The sequence below is a fragment of the Pan troglodytes genome, chromosome 15 (assembly GCF_028858775.2).
Source record: "Pan troglodytes isolate AG18354 chromosome 15, NHGRI_mPanTro3-v2.0_pri, whole genome shotgun sequence".
NCBI classification, from domain to species: Eukaryota; Metazoa; Chordata; class Mammalia; order Primates; family Hominidae; genus Pan; species Pan troglodytes.
Window position 1 is genome coordinate 95,673,636 of NC_072413.2, and position 22,226 is coordinate 95,695,861.

General features: G+C 43.2%; 1 long non-coding RNA gene across 4 annotated transcripts in view; it reads right to left on the reverse strand.

The window, feature by feature from the left end:
* LOC104002158 (uncharacterized) overlaps nt 1-22,226 on the reverse strand; it is an 87,834-nt gene that overhangs the window by 36,644 nt on the left and 28,964 nt on the right. For 2 of the 4 annotated variants that reach the window (XR_008539094.2, XR_008539092.2), the window contains one exon: nt 1-22,226. This exon is cut by the window's right edge and continues 9,445 nt beyond it. The exons of 1 other annotated variant lie outside the window; for it this stretch is intronic. This is a non-coding gene — a long non-coding RNA (uncharacterized LOC104002158). One more of the 4 variants, XR_008539093.2, reaches the window with a different exon arrangement.

Genomic DNA, 22,226 nt, shown 5'->3' on the forward strand with positions numbered 1-22,226 from the left:
CAAGGTACTCAATAAATATTTATTGATTAAGCATCCCAAGGAAAAGATGAACATAGGTGTCCCTGGAGAGAGAGGAGGGTCGCACTGCAAGGTCTGAAGACTCATGTTGATGTCCCAGATGCCTGACTTCAAGTCAGCGCCCCCGTCTCTCTGAGCCTCAGTGTTCATGTCCAGCAAATGAGAATAACATGCCTACCTCCCAAGTTTAAAACTTGACTATCTTATGAAGATGAAAGCTTTCCCAACCCTGCCAATACCTTAATCTTGGACTTCTAGCCTCCAGAAACGTGAGAAAATAAATTTCTGTTGTTTAAGCTGCCCATTGTATAGTATTTTGTTATGGAAGCCCTAACAAACTAATCTACCCATCAACATAAACTAACACAAACTGTGCAGTCATTCAGCCATTCAACAAACATATACTGACCACCTTCCAAATATACCTATGACCTTGGTAGGCTAGGCCTTGGGCAGAAAAGATAAATTATGTAAGATTTATTTTTCCTAAAGGAAAATTATTGTTCATGTTTGTGCATGGTCCTGTCCTGATAAAACTGATGTAAGATGATATGAGATAATATATTATGACAATTGCATTCACTCATTCAATAAGTATGTATCCATGCTTCTTAAAGGATAGGCATTAGAGATATGAGAGAGTGATGCAGTGACTCTGATCCCCAGGCTGCTGACAGTCCCAAAGAGGTAATAATTAGAGCCAGGGCCCTGGACTCAGACTTCGTAGGTTCAAATCTCAGCCCTGCCACCCGTTACCTCTGTGCGTATGGAGAGAGTCTTTAGACTATTTCTGTCATGTTGTAGAACTGTTCCTATAGGAAGCTCAAGCTGGTGGGTGTTGTGTTCTTATTTGCAGAGTAATGATGGGCTGTAATTTAGCACACAAAGGCAGCGCCAGAGGCAATGTTTTTAGAATTAATTTTGAATGTTCATACAAAAGACATTTGCAGACATGAGGCCATTCTAGTTAAGGGATGAGGAAAATGGTCCTGTGAGAAGGATCAGTCCTCAGAAGGCCAGCGGCCCACCTATCCAACCTCTTTGGGTTTCAGTTTTCTAGACTGAAAAATTGAAATTACAGTATTTTCCTTGTTCTGAAATATGTTATCATCAGAATTTGGGCATAAACCATCATTATTCTTGCACTTTACACATGAGAAAACTGAGGCAACAGTATGAGTGAATAGGCCCAGGTCACTTAGCTGCTAAATCTCAGAGCACCTGTGCTGTGTGCTTTTTTTTTTTTTCTTTTTATGAGACAAGTTCTCATTGCCACCCAGGCAGGAGTGTAGTGGTGCAAACATGGCTCACTACAGCCTTTACTTCCAGGGTTCAAGTGATCCTCTTGCCTCAGCCTCGCCAGTAGCTGGGACAACAGGTATGTTGTCACCATGCTCAGCTAATTTTTTTTTTTTAGTTCTATGTCTTATGGAGATGGAGTCTTGCTATGAGTTGTCCAGGCTTGTCTCATGGGCTCAAGTGATCCTCCAACCTTGGCCTTTCCAAGTGCTGGGGTTACAGGAGTAAGCCACAGTGCCTGGCCTGTGCTGTGTTTTGATTCCAGAATCAAATCCACACTCTTGACTGCTAATCGGCTGGGAGAAATGACCTGCAGCTCCTTAAGTGGTAATAGGAAGGAACTGGACATGCAGGATCTTGGTGGAGGTCAGGGAAAAGGATGGGGATTGTCCTCAGTGATGGGAGAGTGTTTATTAATGCACAGGGGATGAGCTCTGAGGACCCTCTAGAACACTGATTCTGTCAGCCCTCCCATTTCTGCAGACACGCGGCCCCACCCTCCTCCACTTCTCTTGCCAAGCAGGATGTGCAGTCGATGCACAGGGATCGGCTTTGCGCATGTGCTGTGTGCTGCAGGGAGAGGAGAGAGAAGTCTCTAGAATCTGTCAGCATCCCTCCAGGAAAGCCTGGTGTCACACTCACCATTCCTGATTTCTTTTGTTAGTCTCAGAATAGTGACTTAGAACAATTATATTCATTTCACAATTAACATTCTTTTTTGGACACTAGCTGAGAAGTAATGGAACCTGGACTCTCCACTTTTGAGGCAGGGCTGACAGCTGAGCGTGGACGTGGATGCTGGGGAAAACACAGCTATGACAGCCTTCCCCACGGTTTAAGGTAACACCTTCCCACCTTCCATTCAGTTTTGCTTGTGTGCTTGTTTGCTTTTGGTTAGAGAACAAAACATTGAAACATTGGCGAACGTATTTTTTTTTATATTCTCATTAAAATAACCCCTGACTCCTGGCTCATTAAAGTCGTCATGTTGGCAAAGATTCCCTCAGGACCTGAAATGTTGATTCTGAGTTCGTTGCATATGGAGGTAAATTAGTGTGATCTGTATAACTTATTGAGGAATTTGCAATTTTAGATTCAAACGTGTCCCATCTGTTCGGCCTGGCCTGTTCTTCTGCCCCAGGGCTTGAGACAACACCCTCTTTCATCCTCTCTGTCGGCTATGGGATTTGATGCTGTGTCTTGTCCTTGATGTTCCTTTAGAAACTGAAGATGTCCTGGCCAGGCGCGGTGGCTCACGCCTGTAATCCCAGCACTTTGGGAGGCCGAGGCGGGCAGATCAAGAGGTCAGGAGATTGAGACCATCCTGGCTAACACAGTGAAACGGCGTCTTTACTAAAAATACAAAAATAATGAGCCAGGCGTGGTGGCGGGCGCCTGTAGCCTCAGCTACTCGGGAGGCTGAGGCAGGAGAATGGCATGAACCCGGGAGGAGGAGCTTGCAGTGAGCAGAGATCAGGCCACTGCACTCCAGCCTGGGTGACGGAGTGAGACTTCCTCTAAAAAAAAAAGAAACTAAAGATGTCCTTAAGACTCCACTCAAACTTGGCTCTCCTCTGTACTGAATTGAATAGTGTTTCCTCAAATGTTTATGTCCAACCAGAACTGCAGAATGTGAGTTGATTTGGAAATAGAATCTTTGAGGTGTAAACAAATGAAGATAAGACTTATTGGATTAGCATAGGTAGGCTCTAATCCACTGGCTGGTGTTCTCATAAGGAGAGGGACATTTGGACACAGAGACATGCTTGTTCAGAGGGCAGGTGATATAAAGACAGATGCAGGGAATGCTGTATGAAGATGGGAGATGAGTCCACAAGGTGGAAATGCTACAGCCAGAAAACCAGCAGCTACTAGCAGAGAGGGGTGGGGCAGATCCCTCAGCCTCCAATAGTACCAATCCTGTGGACACCTTGATTTCAGACTTCTCTCCCCAACTGCCAGACAATGAATTCTGATTGTTTTCAGGCACCCAGTTTGTAGCTGTTGGTTACAGCAATCCTAGGAAATGAATGCGCCTTCTTACCACCTAATAGTGATGGCCTTTGGTCTCTGAGTGGCATTCTTACTACTTTCCAGGTTCACCTCTTCCTAGGAGGTCAGCACTGCTCAATGACTTGCTTCTAAACTCCTGAAGACACTGAGGCAACATTCCCTCCCTCTTAGCCAAAGCCTGGACAACTCATCTCACTCTGCCTTTCTTTGTGTGTCTCTCTCTGAATATGTTTACCCAGCCTCCTGTTACTTGAAACCCATTTCAGCCAACATCCAAAAGCCCTTATGATGTGTCAAGCACAGGACCAGGCACGGTGGAAGTAAATCTGGTGTCTGGAAACGTTTATCATAGTGCAGGCCCCTTCTGACACCACAGAGGAAACACGACGACCCTTCCTTTCCATACCTGACACGGCAGTCTAAAATCAAAGGTCTAATGATCATGCATTAGACATTGATGTGGTTTCACCATTCTGTTTTAATCATGAGTGTATTTGCAAGATGCCATAAAGAACCTCTAAGATGGTGATGATGGTCAGAGGTGGAATAGGGAAATATAGCACTCTGTTATCTTGTAGTCTTGAGGTAACTCCCTTTTCCTAAGGTCTGTTAGCAGTCAGGGCTTCCAGATCAGATGTAATGATGGGGCAGGTTGCAAATAGTGTACATTCCCCCCAGTTGAGATATAGGAGGGGTCTTTCTTTTAGGACTTTAGGGCACACAAAGAGAGCGCTTGTGCCCTTCAGGGTTTGAGAGGGTATCCTTCTCAAATAGCTATCAGAACAGGAGCTGGGAAGGCTGTGAGAGAGGCAGGACAGAGAGGGGCTGAGGATAGATAGCCACCAGAAGCAGGCTGGTGTTTGGAGGCAGAGCCAGCTGGAGATCAGGAAGAGTCTTCTACCAGATGGGCAGCTGTGTGTCTGGAAGTGGTGACAGATGGCACAGACCAGTGACAAGAAGATAGCCATGACTCAAGGGGTTGGGTCTTGAGTAGGACTTGGTTGGCAGGAAGACCTTGAGGATGGGAGATCTGTGGGTAGTCCATGAACAGGACCCAGGCAAATGGACGGGCATTCAGGAGGGGAGAGCTGCTTCTGGGTGGGTGGCCTCCAGTTAGATGATAGAATGTGGGGCAGGAAGGAGATGGGCAATAAGTAAAAAGACTCTCAGGTGACATGGCTCTCCCTCTGGCAGCCCCAGGCCCTGCCTAGATGCCAAGACCCAAGAGACCACCCCCTGCTTACAATGGGAACCTGCTACAGTAAAAGAAGTTCAAGGGCTACCATACAGGGCTTGAGGGAAGTTATAAGATTGCAGTGCAGGATTTGGGAAAAGGGCGACAACTTGGGAAGATGCAAAAGGAAGCCTTCAGAAGCACATGAGGCAGCCATCATCAAGGTTAGCCTTGGGCTTGATCTCCAGAGACTCTGCCCAGAATTTTAAATCATTCTAGATCAGCAGCAGGATCTAATGGGGGCAGACGAAAGTCAAATGGGCAGAGTTTAGGGCACAGCAGAGCAGAGGCACTCACCCAGTTAAGCCAGTCCAGCTTCTGAGATATCTTATTAAGAGTCCATCTCTGAGGGAAAGCAGGAAGAAGAAGAAGGAGAAGGTGGCTGCCCCACCACTGTCTCAGTGGCTTCTGAAAGACATTGTAAAGAGTCATGATTGACCCATTGTAAAAGGCAACCATATGGTGCATTAACCCATATGGTGTAATAAAACAAACAAACAAACAAAAAACCCAGACATAAATAACAGAGAAAATAAGTTGCATTAACTCCTTTGCATTTTGAAAGTGATAAGACTATTAAATGTATACATTTCTATAAGCCTCTGAGAGTTAAAGATCAGCCCCAAAGGGGAGGCCATGGCAGGATATTAAAAGTTTAATGAGGCGCAGTTTCAGAAGTGTTAACATTTGACAACCAGAAACAGCAGTAGCCCCAAACTTTTAATCTGAAACAGACAATAAATGATGGAAAAAGGTTGCTTGCTTAGAGCAAGGCTCTGACTGCAGGGATGTCCGAGAAAAGGAGAAATTAGATCTGGATGCTAGGCTGGGATATGAGCTAACAAAATGCTTGGCTTAGGCTTCTTAGCCTTAAAATGTAGTTTTGTGGCCAGATGGAAATAATAAATAGAAACAATGAGCTCAGTGCTGGGCCATGGTGGGTACTGATGGTAGCTGCATAGACTGGGCATCAGAGTGAGTGTTATCACATTTTTGCTAGCATTAAGTAGTTTCTGAAACCAGGAAGTCTCAGAGGGGCTGTGTTCTGTACTGTGCAAAGTGATTCTTGCTATCGCATTCATTAAACTTTCTGTAATAATTTGATTTCACCAAACTCAACATTTGGTGGAACAGCTCACGGTAAAATAAGCCTGACTCAGATCGTTCTGATGAAATCACCCCTATATTAAAGAGATTTCAGTATCATTTCTGGAATGCATCCAGGGGGCTGATTTCTAAGGAAGAAGGAAAAAGGGTTTTCATGTGTCAGAAATTCAAATGAAGGAGTGGATGGCAAGATGTCCGAAAAGGAACAGCTTTGGTCTGTAGCTGTCAGCAAGATCAATGCGGAAGGCAGGTGATTTCTGCATTTCCAACTGAGGTATCCAGCTCATTGGGACTGGCCAGACAGTGGGTGCAGCCCACAGAGGGTGAGCCAAAGGTGGGTGGGGTGTCACCTCACCAGGGAAGCACGAGGGGTAGGGGAATTCCCTCCCCTAGCCAAGGGATGCCATGAGGGACTGTGCCATGAGGATCAGTGCACTCCAGCCCAGATACTATGCTTTTCCCATGGTCTTCGCAACCCGCAGACCAGGAGATTCCCTCAGGTGCCTACATCACCAGGGCCTGGGTTTCAAGCACAAAACAGGGCGGCCATTTAAGCAGACACCGAGCTAGCTGCAGGAGTTTATTTTTTCATAATCTAGTGGTCCCTGGAACATCAGCGAGACAGAACCATTCAATCCCTTGGAAAGGGGTTTGAAGCCATGGGACCAAGCAGTCTTGCTCCATGGATCCCACCCCCACAGAGCCCAGCAAGCTACGATACACTGGCTTGAAATTCTCTCTGCCAGCACAGCTGTCTGAAGTCGACCTGGGATGTTCGAGCTTGGTGAGGTCGAGGGGTGGAGGGGCATCCACCATTACTGAGGCTTGAGTAGGCGTTTTCCCCTCACAGTGTAAAAAAAGCCACAGTGAAGTTTGAGATGGGCAGAGCCCACTGTATCTCCGCAAAGCTGCTGAGGCCAGACTTCCTCTCTAGATTCCTCTTCTCTGGGCAGAGCATCTCCGAAAGAAAGGCAACAGCCCCAGTCAGGAGCTTATAGATAAAACTCCCATCTCCCTGGGGCAGAGCACCTTGGGGAAGGGGAGGCTGTGGGCACAGGTTCAGCAGACTTAAACATTCCTGCCTGCCGGCTCTGAAGACAGCAGAGGATCTCACAGCACAGTGCTTGAGCTCTGCTAAGGGACAGACTGCCTCCTCAAGTGGGTCCCTGACCCCCATGCCTCCTGACTGGGAGACACCTCCCAGCAGGGGTCAACAGACACCTCATACAGGAGAGCTCTGGCTGGCACCTTGTGAAGGCCCCTCTAGGACGAAGCTTCCAGAGAAAGGAACAGGCAGCAATCTTAGCTGTTCTGCAGCCTCCGCTGATGATACCCAGGCAAACAGGTTTCTAGCAAACTCCAGCAGATGTGCAGCAGAGGGGCCTGACTGTTAGAAGGAAAACTAACAAACAGAAAGGAATAGCATCAACATCAACAAAAAGGACATCCACTCAAGATGAGAAAAAAAAAAGTGCCAAAAGGCTGAAAATTCCAAAATCCAGAATGCCTCTTCTTCTCCAATGGATCACAACTCCTTGCCAGCAAGGGAACAAAAATGGACAGAGAATGAGTTTGACGAATTGACAGAAGTAGGCTTCATAAGGTGGGTAATAGCAAACTCCTCTAAGCTAAAGGAGCATGTTCTAACCCAATGCAAGGAAGCTAAGAACCTTGAAAAAAGGTTAGACGAATTGATACCTAGAATAACCAGTTTAGAGAACATAAATGACCTGATGGAGCTGAAAAACACAGCATGAGAACTTCGTGAAGCATACACAGGTACCAATAGCCAAATGAATCAAGTGGAAGAAAGGACATCAGAGACTGAAGATCAACTTAATGAAATAAAGCATGAAGACAAGATTACAGAAAGAAGAATGAAAAGGAATGAACAAAGCCTCCAAGAAATATGGGACTGTGTGATAAGACCAAATCTACCTACAATTGGTGTACCTGAAAGTGACGGAGAGAACGGAACCAAGTTGGAAAACACTCTTCAGGATATTATCCAGAACTTTCCCAGCCTAGCAAGACAGTTCAACATTCAAATTCAGGAAATACAGAGAACACCACAAAGACACTCCTCAAGAAGAGCAACCCCAATACACATAATCATCAGATTCACCAAGGTTGAAATGAAGGAAAAAATGTTAAGGGCAGCCAGAAAGAAAGGTCTGGTTACCCACAAAGGGAAGCCCATCAGACTAACAGCAGATCTCTCTACAGAAACCCTATAAGCCAGAAGAGAGTGGGGGGCCAATATTCAACATTCTTAAAGAAAAGAATTTTCAACCCAGAATTTCATATCCAGCCAAACTAAGCTTCATAAGTGAAGGAGAAATAAAATCATTTACAGACAAGCAAAATGCTGAGAGATTTTGTCACCACCAGGCCTGTCTTACAAGCTCTTGAAGGAAGCACTAAATATAGGAAGGAAAAACTGGTACCAGCCACTGCAAAAATATACCAAATTCTAAAGACTATCAATACTATGAAGAAACTACATCAACGAACAGGCAAAATAACCAGCTAGCATCATAATGACAGGATCAGATTCATACATAACAATATTAACCTTAAATCTAAATGGGCTAATTTCCCCAATTAAAAGACACAGACTGGCAAATTGGATAAAGAATCAAGACCCATTGGTGTGCTGTATTCAGGAGACCCATCTCACATGCAAAGACACACATAGACTCAAAATAAAGAGACAGAGGAAATTTTACTAAGCAAATGGAAAGCAAACAAAAAAAAAAGAAAGAAAAAGAAAAGAAATGAGGAGTTGCAATCCTAGTCTCTGACAAAACAGACTTTAAACTAACAAAGATCAAAAAAGACAAACAAGGTAATTGTATAATCATAAAGGAATCCATGCAACAAGAAGAGATAACTATCCTAAATATATATGCACCCAATACAGGAGCACCCAGATTCATAAAGCAAGTTCTTAGAGACCTACAAAGGGACTTAGACTCCCACACAATACTAATGGGAGACTTTAACACCCCACTGTCAATATTAGACAGATCAATGAGACAGAAAATTAACAAGGATATTCAGGACTTGAACTCAGCTCTGGATCAAATGGAACTAATAGACATCTGCAGAACTCTCCACCCCAGATCAACAGAGCATACATTCTTCTCAGTGCCACATTGCACTTATTCTAAAATTGACCACATAATTGGAAGTAAAACAGTCCTCAGCAAATGCAAAAGAATGGAAATAATAAAAAACAGTCTCTCAGACCACAGTGCAATCAAATTAGAACTCAGGATTAAGAAACTCACTCAAAACCACACAACTACATGGAAACTGAACAATCTGCTCCTGAATGACTACTGGGTAAATAACGAAATTATGGCAGAAATAAGTAAGTTCTTTGAAACCAATGAGAACAAAGACACAACGTACCAGAAACTCTGGGGCACAGCTAAAGCAGTGTTTAGAGGGAAATTTATAGCACTAAATGCCCACAGGAGAAAGCAGGAAAGATCTAAAATCGACACTCTAACATCACAATTAAAAGAACTAGACAAGCAAGAGCAAACAAATTCAAAAGCTAGCAGAAGGCAAGAAATAACTAAGATCAGAGCAGAAATGAAGGAGATAGACACGAAAAACCCTCCAAAAAAATCAATGAATCCAGAAGCTGGTTTTTTGAAAAGATAAACAAGATAGATAGACTGGTAACCAGACTAATGAAGAAGAAAAGAAAGAAGAATCAAATAGACACAATAAAAAGTGATAAAGGGGATATCACCACTGATCCTACAGAAATACAAACTACCATCAGAGAATACTGTGAACACCTATATGCAAATAAGCTAGAAAATCTAGAAGAAATGGATAAACTCCTGGACACATACACCCTCCCAAGACTAAACCAGGAAGAACTTGAATCCCTGAATAGACCAATAACAAGTTCTGAAATTAAGGCAGTAATTAATAGCTGACCAACCAACAAAAGCCCAGGACTAGACAGATTCACAGCCGAATTCTACCAGAGGTACAAAGAGGAGCTGGTACCATTCCTTCTGAAACTATTCCAAACAATAGAAAAAGAGGGACTCCTCCATAACTCATTTTATGAGGCAAGCATCATCCTGATACCAAAACTCCTGGACACATACACTCTCCCAAGACTAAACCAGGAAGAAGTTGAATCCCTGAATAGACCAATAACAAGTTCTGAAATTGAGGCAGTAATTAATAGCCTACCAACCAACAAAAGCCCAGGACCAGACAGATTCACAGCAGAGACACAACAAAAAAAGATAATTTCAGGCCAATATCCCTGATGAACATCGATGTGAAAATCCTCAATAAAATACTGGCAAACTGAATCCAGCAGCACATCAAAAAGCTTATCCACCATGATCAAGTCAGCTTCATCCCTGGGATGCAAGGCTGGCTCAACTTACATGAATCAATAAACGTAATTCAGCACATAAACAGAACCAATGATAAAAACCAAATGATTATCTTAATAGATGCAGAAAGGGCCTTCGGTAAAAGTCAACACCACTTCATGATAAAAATTCTCAATAAACTAGGTATTGATAAAATGTATCTCAAAATAATAAGAGCTATTTATGACAAACCCACAGGCAATATCATACTGAATGGTCAAAAGCTGAGAAGCATTCCCTTTGAAAACCAGCACAAGACAAGGATGCCTTCTCTCACCATTCCTATTCAACACAGTATTGGCCAGGGCAATCAGGGAAGAGAAAGAAATAAAGGGTATTCAAACAGGAAGAGAGCAAGTCAAATTGTCTCTGTTTGCAGATGACATGATTGTATATTTAGAAAACCCCATCATCTCAGCCTAAAATCTCCTTAAGCTGATAAGCAACTTCAGCAGTCTCAGGATACAAAATCAATGTGCAAAAATCACAAGCATTCCTATACACCAATAATAGAGATCCAAATTATGAGTGAACTCCCATTCACAATTGCTGCAAAGAGAATAAAATACCTAGGAATACAACTTAAAAGGGACGTGAAGAACCTCTTGAAGGAGAACTACAAACCACTGCTCAATAAGAGAGGACACAAACAAATAGACAAACATTCCATCCTCATGGATAGGAAGAATCAATATTGTGAAAATTGCCATACTGCCCAAAGTAATTTATAGATTTAATGCTATCCCCATCAAGCTACCATTGACTTTCTTCACAGAATTGGAAAAAACTACTTTAAATTTCATATGGAAATAAAAAAGAGCCTGCATAGCCAAGACAATCCTAAGCAAAAAGAACAAAGCTGGAGGCATCACGCTACCTGTCTTCAAACTATGCTACAAGGCTACAGTAACCAAAGCAGCATGGTACTGGTACCAAAAGAGATATATAGACCAAAGGAACAGAACAGAGGCCTCAGAAATAATGCCACACATCTACAACCATCTGATCTTTGACAAACCTGACAAAAACAAGCAATGCAGAAAGGATTCCCTATTTAATACATAGTGTTGAGAAAACTGGCTAGCCATATGCAGAAAACCGAAACTGGACCCCTTCCTTACATCTTTTACAAAAATTAACTCAAGATGGATTAAAGACTTAAATGTAAAACATAAAAACATAAAAACCCTAGAAGAAAACCTAGGCAATACCATTCAGGACATAGGCATGGGCAAAGACTTCCTGACTAAAACACCAAAAGCAATGGCAATAAAAGCCAAAATTGACAAATGGGATCTAATTAAATTAAAGAGCTTCTGCACAGCAAAGGAAACTATCATCAGAGTGAACAGGCAACATACAGAATGGGAGAAAAGTTTTGCAATCTATCCATTTGACAAAGGGCTAATATCCAGAATCTATAAGGAACTTAAACAAATTGACAAGAAAAAAAACAACCCCATCAAAAAGGGGGCAAAGGATATGAACAGACACTTCTCAAAAGAAAATATTTGTGCAGCCAACAAACATATGAAAAAAAGCTCATCAACACTGGTCACTAGAGAAATGCAAATCAAAACCACAATGAGATACCAACTCATGCCAGTTATAATGGTGATCATTAAAATGTCAGGAAACAACAGATGCTGGAGAGGATGTGGAGAAATAGCGACACTTACACTGTTGGTGAGAGTGTAAATTAGTTCAACCATTATTGAAGACAGTGTGGCAAATCCTCAAGGATCTAGAACCAGAAATACCATTTGACCCAGCAATCCCATTACTGGGTATATACCCAAAGATTTACAAATCATTCTACTATAAAGACACATGCACACATATGTCTATTGCAGCACTATTCACAATAGCAAAGACTAGGAAACAACCCAAATGCCTACCGATGATAGACGAGGTAAAGAAAATGTGGCACATATACACTATGGAACACTATGCAGCCATAAAAAGGATGAGCTTCTGTCCTTTGCAGGGACATGGGTGAAAGTGGAAATGATCATTCTCAACAAACTAACACAGGAACAAAAGACCAAACACCACATGTTCTCACTCATAAGTGGGAGTTGAACAATGAGAACACATGGACACAGGGAGGGGAACATCACACATTGGGGCCTGTCAGGGAGTAGGGGGCTAGGGAAGGGATAACGTTAGGAGAAATACCTAATGAAGATGACAGGTTGATGGGTGCATCAAACCACCATGGCACATCCATACCTATGTAACAAACCTACGTGTTCTGCACATGTATCCCAGAACTTAAAATATATACATATATAGAAAGAAATTCAAATGAGGCCCAAGAAAACTGTGAGAGGATCCAAGGAGCACACTTTCCCAGCTAGCTTCCTGGGAGTTGAGTTCTGTGCATATGTCAACATTATCCATCGCTACAATATGTTAGATAATTGTCCTGCCACTCACTCATTCACTCATGCTTTCATTCCTTCATTCACTTGTTCATCCATGCTTCTATTCCTTCCTTTTTAGAGTGAGAAGACCAGACTGGTGTGGTACAAAGCCTGGCATGGACTCCATCTCTGCTCCACCTCTTACTGTGTAATTTAGGAATTTCATGTCACTTCTCTGTACCTGCTTCTTCATAAGTAAAATAAGACACATGATAATACCTAATTCAAATGATTTCATGATAATTAAGAAAGGTAAAGCAGCTAACATAATCCCTCATGCAAAGTCAGCATTAATAAATATTAAGTGTCATTATCATTGTTGCCCTTTCAATCACAGATATCTCTGGGTGTCAAACACAGTGTTTTGTGCTGAAATATAAAGCATAGATAAGGTGGCTTTGACCCTCAAGGAGTGCACATTCTAGTGCATTCTAGTGAGAGAAACTGATTTACAAAGAAGAACTGACACATTGTGGAAAAGTCATTAACATGTCTCAAACATTTTCTATTGCCAGATACTTTTCTATACATGTCATGTGAAATATATGTTATTATTTCATGTATATATGTGAAATGTCATTTTGTATATTTCTTGTATACATATGTATGTATGATATATTATACATATTTCACAGGTATCAACAAATTTAATTCTCACTCCACAGGAAGACTCCAGAGGACTAAAAAAATCTCACTTTGACAGGTAAATCAATGAAGTCAATGCATCTATAGAACTTTTTTTATTAGTTTGGTTTGTTTGAACCCATGACTGTTGTTTGCAAAACCTTTACAATTTTCAATTACAATTTTCAATTTTTTCCCATCTTTAGTCATCTATTCCTCACAAGAACCCTGTAGGATGGAGGTGGTTGTTATTTTTATTTGCGCTTTGCAGGCAAAGACACTGAGGCATGAGGAGTGCAGGTAGCAAGTTCAAGGTTGCTGGAGCTAACACAGGTCCTATGTATTAGGACCTCTTCATATCCACAACCATCACCTCCATCTTCCTCTGAGATGCAACCAGCTAGAAAGGCAGAGCCACACCTTCCTGGGTTCATAACAGTTATACTTGGCAGCAGACTACTCATTCCTTTAACCTTTTCCAGCTTATGCAGTCCATTCTTTTCTTCCTATATTTAATCTGTTACTGTCTTTGAATTTCCATTGCTTTTCTTGCTGGAGCCCCCTACTGCATTCTCTGGTTGTTTCTGATCATTTTTCTCCAGATACTTTTGTTTGCATTATTTCCAAGCTGCATCTCATTTTTAACTCATAATTCTAGTTTTGATGAGTTCCCTGTATTATGCTTTTCACTTTGATCGTGCTCCCAGGCCATGATGATTTAGGATATTCTTGGCAAACCTCATTAACCTGCTCTCAATTAATTAATGGTCCTGCAGAATCAGACCACACCCTTCCCACTTTGTACCCTGTGGACTAAACCCCTGGACAATTAGGCACCATCAATTTTATTACATTTAGGCTGTTTCTCAATCCACGTTATAGTTGGGTAACTGAGCTCATCTGCATTCCTTTGGTGAGTGCCAGTTTCAAGAGATGGAAGTTCACGTGTTCCTCTGCTTCCTTCATCTGGTTTTACAAACCTATCAAAAGGGAACCATTTCTCCCCCATAGCACACGTTATTATTTATAGGTCCAGACACACTGTTATTTTATGTTATGGTTCCGGATCTTTCAAATGTTTCCTGTATTCTTTGTTCTGTTGTTTCTCTTATTAGAAACTATCCTTTGATTTACTGCCTGGGATTGTTTTTCTTTTCTTGAACATTTACTAGCTGTCAGGCATCTGGCGCAAAGCCCTGTGTCTTCAAGGGCACAGAAAAGGGCAAGACCCATGAGAAAGCAATTCTATGACAAAGAACATGGACAAACTGGCTTTCCCCATCTGACCACATGAATTTACTAAACACTTACCAATGCCAGTCAGTATTGTGCAGTCTCCATGTGCAGAATTGCACTTTGTTTGTGTAACAGCCCAGCAGTCAAGATCCACCAATCCTCCCACTTAACCAAGACCGAGGTGGGTGGATCACCTGAGGTCAGGAGTTTGAGACCAGCCTGGCCAACAATACAAAAATTAGCCAGGTGTGGTGGCAGGTGCCCGTAACTCCAGCTACTCAGGAGGCTGAGGCAGGAGAATTGCTTGAACCCGGAAGGCGGAGGTGCAGTGAGCAGAGATGGCGCCATTGCCCTCCAGCCTGGCAACAAGAGCAAAACTCCGTCTCAAAAAAAGAAAAATAAAATAAAATAAAATAAATAAATAAATAAATAAGTGCTGAAGCCAGGACTTGAACTCAAGTCTAGTTCTAATGCACATGCGTTCAGCTTTCAGATGCCTCTAGTCCCTGCTTCACCTTATTCAGATGCACAGAAATCTTGTGTTGCCCCTGAAGATACTCTCACTCAGCCTTCCCTCTGCAGAGATGGCTTTGAGAGCCCCACACCTACAATCTCCAGCTTCTCTTCTGAGCTGTGCTCAGGCAAGGTATCCAATGCCCTTTGCATTAGGGACTCCACCAACACATCTCATGGGAGTTTTAAAGCTTAGCATATAGTAGATTCAATGGTCAAAACACTAGGATGGGAAGAGATTGAAACTGGACTTGAGACCATCAGTCCAAGAGGCACTGCTTTTAGTTACATGATCCTAGAACAACCTGCCTACTTTGGTCATTCTCAGATTGGCTAAATCATGTTTCTAATCTTGGTCGTCTATGCCATAAGCAGGGATGGTGGTGGCGGTAGGGATGTTAATGAGGGGAAGGTTGTGAATGTGCGTTGTGAACTCCAAAGTGTGGAAAATTGATTTTCACATGGTAAGCTCCAGTGCACGACGTCAGCCTTGCTTTATTCAAAGCAATATTGAAATATAGTCATGGTTCCATGATGACCTGCAGATCTTCTTTACAGGTATTGTTGAATCCTAAGGCTCTAACTTTATAATTTATAGCCCTTGAGTAGGATATTCTCACTGAGATGTCCCTCCGGTGACTTGAACTTGACAAATCCAGACTGAACCCTCAGCTCCCCTCTCTGCTTTGTCGTCTTTAGTACCACCTGTCTCAAAAATGAGCATCATTATCTGCCCAGACTGTGAGGCTAAAACCTTTTCCTCACTTCCCATGTGAGTCAAAAATTGTGTCTGGAAAATGCCTTTTAGACCCCTTCCCCTTTCTGTCCAAAGTTCACCCTCTTGGGTCAAGACTCTTGTTTTTCACCTAGTCTCTTGATTTCCTGGCCTGCTGTCCTCCATCTATTGGTAACCCACTCGTGGTTTTTCTAGACCTCAAATCCGTTACTGTCATCCTGTTCCCCAGATTCATCCTTCATGCTCAGCCTCCCTCCAGAGAGATCCCAGGTTCTCCAACAGGGAGGCCCTTTCATTCCTGGTCCAGGCAGATCTAATATCCAGGCTTGTCTCAGGCAAATCCATGCCTGCCCCTTACTCCTCAGGAGCCTGAACTTCTCACCCTTCTTCAGCGGAGCGAGGAGCAGCCCTGCATACAATGCTTTTCTGTCTCCAAGGCTGCCCCACTTCCCTTGCTTAGGGAACTCTTCAGCATCCTCAGGATCCACTCATGTGTCACCCTATGAATGACGTCTTCTATATCCCAAACTAGTCTTCCCTCTCTAGGTATTTTTTACCCCCACCACTTACATATTCATTCAAATTCTGTGCATTCATTTATGAATATTCATTGAACCAGACCTGCAGAAAGTGCTGGATATAGAGGTGAGAGGCTATCCTTTAAAGGGCTCAGAGTATCAGTGGGGAGATGGGTGAGGTCACAAAGCCTGAGAGCACAACATGAGAGGGGCATGTCCTACCTCCCCAGATTGTGGGTCTCTTCAGGTACAGCTCAGTCACCAGCCAAACCCTCTGAACTGTGTGCTATGTGATATTTATATACACTTTGCAAGCAACTCTGAAAAATCATGATGTAGTATATAGACAAGAAAGATGGCAGATTCTAGGGCCAGCTGGAAGGTGGGAGAGTTGGATGCCATGGGGAAAGTGGATTCCCTGAACCTGGACCTTTCTTGAGGAATTTGGTGAGCCCTGGACCTAGGGGCAACAGGACACAATGGGCACACACTAACATGGGCATCGGAGCCCTGTTTCTGGGCCCTGCGGGGTCCCATCATCAGGTAGTGACCCTTTGGCTTGAGGATACAATTAGATTTTGTCTTAGGCATTGTCCAGTGGCTTCTGCACTGTAAATATTTTATGACTCTCTCAAAACCTGTGTGATCAAAGAGTCATGTGTGCAAACCCTTGATCTTGGCTGAACAGCTTCTCCACTCCCTAATTCTTTCTGACAATGCTTTTAAATAATAATGCTTTCCAATTAAAAAATACTTTCCTTATCTCTTTTTTCACTTTTGATTTGAAAAATATCTTAATTTCAGGTTCTTATTGTCTATTTCTATTCTGTTTTCATCACAGAATAGTCAGATTCACAGCTCAGAAGTTGGGCTGTCCGCCTTTTTGATAGGTGGCCAATTGATGTTCTCATCCTAAGTCAGCTCTCTGGGTTGCCTTTTCCATACTTAGGGAGGTAGGATTGTTATTAGTAGCAGAAGCAGTGACTGCGTTCATCTATTAACTTCTGAATAGCAGGAATGGTGTCCTTTTCTTCCAGAACACACCCCTAGTACTAAGGACTAAGAAGGGGTGAATTACTGAACATATTAATAGAAGCCATTTAAATCTACAATGTATATTAAGCATTTACATCTTTAAAATATTGTTTCCATTTATTTAATGTGAGACTGCTTATTTGTTTTCCTGCCTGGTACTTAGCACTTAACAGGCAATCACTCATTCATTTTGCTTAACCACAAACCTATGTGCTGTTGTTATCTCCATGCTAGGGATGAGAAAACTGAGACTTACAGAAATTAAATATTTTTCCTAAGGACCTTAAAACAAGAGTCTACTCTGTAGCCACTTCCTCCTCAGCTACCCCTTTGTTACCTTCCAGTTTGGATCCTGCCCCTGTTGTTCTTATAAAACTGCTAGATGCAGGCTTCCCCGTGGCCTTTTGTTAGGAATTTGGTTTACCTGCTAGTCAAAGGAGACAGAAGTTTGAGAATGCATTAGCTTCCTAGGGCAGCCATAACAAAGTAGGTCATAAACTGGGTGGCTCAAAACGACAGCAATTTCTTCTCCCATAGTTCTAGAGGGTGGAAGTCAGAAGGCAAGGTCTTGGCAGGGCCGTGCTTTCTCTCTTTACTTTCAGTTGTTACCAGATATCTTAGTCGTTTTTCTGTTGCTTGCAACAGGATACCTGAAACTGGGTAATTTAAAAAGAAAAGGCATGTATTTCTTACAGTCACGGAGGCTGAGAAGTCCAAGGTCAGAGGGCCATATCTGCTCAGGGCCTTCTTGCTGCTGGGAACTCTGTAGAGTCTCATGGTAGCACAGGACATCACATGATGAGGAAGTGGAGCATGTTAGCCCAGGTATCTCTTCCTCCTAATATAAAGCCACCCGTTCCCCTCCTATGATAATCCATTAACCCATTGATCCATCAATGGATTAATCCATTCATGAGGGCAGACCAATCACCTCTTCAAGGCTCTACCTCTCCATACTGCTACCTTGGGGATTACATTTCAACATGAGTTTTGGAGGAGACAAATCTTCACACCATAGTGTCATCAACCGTTGGTATTTCTTGGCTTGCCATTGCACAAATCTAATCTGTATCTCTATCTTCTAAATGTGTTCCCCTTCCTGTGTGTGTCTGCCTTCAAATTCTTATAGAAAGAAGGGTCTTTCTATAAGAATACAGTCATACTGAATTAGGGACCACTCTCATAACCCCATCTCAATGAGATTGTATTGGTCAACACCCTAATTTCTTGGAAAATGTTGGTAACTTGATGCATGTAAACAAACTCTTTTGTAAGAGCCCCTGTCACATGGGGGCCTGCGGGCAAATTCTACCAAGCAGAGAACAGTTTTCACTGCAAAAACTCAAAGGAAGACAAGCTTGGTAATGAGAGCTAGCATTTATTGACCGCTTACTAGTGCCACGCATTATGCGGGTACTTGTGAGACATAATTTACTCTTCCCTGCAACCCTTTAGATATTAGCATGTCCCCCATTGAATAGATCAGGAAACTGAGGCACCAGACACATAGAAAGGAAGAGGCAGAGAAGGAAGACAAAGCAGGCAGTCTGGTTTCAAAAGCTCAGCTCCTGATCAATAAGCTCTACTCTCCCCTGGTCCTTTTAAAGAGGGAGCTTTCACTACCTGTCATGTTCATGTTGGGGATTCCCAACCCAATGAAGGCCTTCCCTGTTAGCAGTTAATCATTCAGTATATGCCTATATCCCTTTGCTAAGGATGTCATACAGAGTTTCACAAACTGGGTGGCGTTAAAAAAACAGAAATGGCCGGGCGTGGTGGCTCACACCTGTAATCCCAGCACTTTGGGAGGCCAAGGTGAGCGAATCATGAGGTCAGAAGATCGAGGCCATCCTGGCCAACATGGTGAAACCCCATCTCCACTAAAAATACAAAAATTAGCTGGGTGTGGTGTTGCAGGCCTGTAATCCCAGCTACTCAGGAGGCTGAGACAGGAGAATCGCTTGAACTTGGGAGGCGGAGATTGCAGTGAGCCAAGGTTGCACCACTGCACTCCAGCCTGATGACAGAGTGAGACTCCGTCTCAAAATCACCCTAATTTCACTTGGGGATAAGGACATTGTTAGTGAAGAGGTCACCTGTGTAGAAAGAGTTAGTAGCGCCCACACTACTCACATGTTTTGTTTGGTTTTTGTTTTTAAGAGATGGAGTCTCATTCTATGGCTCAGACTGGAGTGAAGTGGCATGATCATAGCTAAATGCAGCCTCAAACTTCTGGGCTTAAGTAGTCCTCCCACCTAGATCTCCTGAGTAGCTGGGACACAGGCATGCACCACCATGACCAGCTAATTATTGTTGTATAATTTTTGTAGAGACAGAGGTCTTCTTTGTTGCCTAGGTTGCCTAGGTTGGTCTTGAACTCCTGGCTTCAAGCAATCCTCCCATCTCAGCCTCTCCACATGCTAGGATTACAGACATGAGCCACCATGCCCAAGATTGCATCACTGCCACAAGACTGTCACTCCTCAAGTTGATCAGCACACCACACTCCCTTATGGACACACGAGCCTGTGTCATAATGTCCCCTGTGGTCCAAAAGATTCTGCAATGAGGCTACATGTCCTAAACTGAATCACTGTGAGATTAAAAAGTCTAAGTTTCAAAAAGTTGTTTTGGATTTGTGTAAAATACTTGAATTATGTCTCTTAACAACAGTAATGCTGAGATTGGCCCTTTGTGTTTCCTCGGTGCTAGGGTTCTGCTGCTCTTGGGACCCAGCCTGGTAGCATGACCCCCACTTCCCCAGCTCCCGCAGTCCTCCCAGCCTGTGAGTCACCCTCGATTCTTCCAGAGAGGAGTCACTCTCATCAAATTCGAAACCTCGTGACACTCTATACCCAGCATCTGGCTCACCAATCATTTCCGGCTAGTGGGAAAGGTCCTGATGGTTCAAGGTTGAAATGTGATTTTAATAAAAATAATGCTAAAATGAGATTCGTGAGGAGTGCATTCTTTAGCTTATGGGAGTTGAGCAAATATTTGTGGCATCTAAATATTCGCAGCCTGACATCTGGAGACATGAGCGCTTCCAAATCTCATGGAGCAACTGATCTTGTTTTATTGCACTGGCTCCCTCATTGCCATAGCCTTGACCTTGCCAGGTGGGGCAAGGGTGCAGAGAACGGTCCGCACCAAGGCCTGGCATGCGTCAGCAATGTGCTAGGTACACCACGGGCTTTGCCTCATTAAATTTCCAGGCATTTTTTCCCAAGAAAGCAGTAGTTCCTTTTTGCATGTGAGGAAATTGAGACTCAAAGACCTGGGTCACAAGTCAAAGTTCATACTGCTATTTGGTAGCCAAGAAGGAATTCAAATCCTGGTCCCAGCCTACACTCTTTAATTTTTCCTATGAAACCGCATGTCTCTCTTTACATGCTTGCCTGTGCTTTTGATTACTTTGGGATATATTCTAGAAATGCTGAGCAGAACCACGAGGGAGGGGTTTAGGGTCAAGAAGCAGCTCACCAGCCACAAGCATCACTTTTCTCTGGGCTAGGACTAGATTCTGTAAGTAAATACCCAAGTGAAAGAGAACGCTTTTCTTGGAAAATGTTGGTAACTTGATGCATGTAAACAAACTCTTTTGTAAGAGCCCCTGTCACATGGGGGCCTGCGGGCAAATTCTACCAAGCAGAGAACAGTTTTCACTGCAAAAACTCAAAGGAAGACAAGCTTGGTAATGAGAGCTAGCATTTATTGACCGCTTACTAGTGCCACGCATTATGTGGGTACTTGTGAGACATAATTTACTCTTCCCTGCAACCCTTTAGATATTAGCATGTCCCCCATTGAATAGATCAGGAAACTGAGGCACCAGACACATAGAAAGGAAGAGGCAGAGAAGGAAGACAAAGCAGGCAGTCTGGTTTCAAAAGCTCAGCTCCTGATCAATAAGCTCTACTCTCCCCTGGTCCTTTTAAAGAGGGAGCTTTCACTACCTGTCATGTTCATGTTGGGGATTCCCAACCCAATGAAGGCCTTCCCTGCTGGCAGTTAATCATTCAGTATATGACTATATCACTTTGCTAAGGATGTCATACAGAGTTTCACAAACTGGGTGGCTTAAAAAAAACAGAAATGGCCAGGCGTGGTGGCTCACACCTGTAATCCCAGCACTTTGGGAGGCCAAGGTGAGCGAATCATGAGGTCAGAAGATCGAGGCCATCCTGGCCAACATGGTGAAACCCCATCTCCACTAAAAATACAAAAATTAGCTGGGTGTGGTGTTGCAGGCCTGTAATCCCAGCTACTCAGGAGGCTGAGACAGGAGAATCTCTTGAACTTGGCAGGTGGAGATTGCAGTGAGCTGAGATTATGCCATTGCACTCCAGCCTGACGACAGAGTGAGACTCCATCTCAAAACGAAACAAAAACCCCCCAGAAATTCATTGTCTTACAGTTGTGGAGGCCAGAGTCCAAGATCGAGGTGTTGTCAGCAGGGTGTTGCTTCCTTTGGCGGTTTTAGAAAAGGACCTGTTCCAGGTCTTTCTCCTAGCTTCTGGTAGTCTCAGACATGTCTTTGCTTGTCATTGTGTCACTCCAATCCCATGCCTTTTCATTGTGCTCTCTCTGTGTGTGTCTATTCCTGTGTCCACATTCTCCCTTTTTATAAGGACACCCAACATACTGGATTAGGGTCTAACCAAATAACCTCATTTTAACTTGATTACCTCTTTTAGGACCCTGTTTACAAGTTAGGTCACATTTTGAGGTACTGGGGGTTGTCATTTGTGGATATCTTTCTTGGGAGGACACGCTTCACCCCATAGCAATATCTAATAAATTGGAAGCTTATAAAGACCATTGCAATAGGCTGAAGTGAATTTTCCAGCTCCATTTCCTATCACTCGCCTCCCACCCTCAACCATGAACCTGGCACACCAGTTGCACAGCCTTGCTCCATTTTGAACACATTGTCACCCTCTTTGCCCCTTTGTTCTGCTTCCCCTGTCTGGAGTATCCTTAATCACTCTGTCTATCTACCTCACAAGTCTAGGCTCATTCTTCAAGGATAAGGGCTCAGACCATATCCTC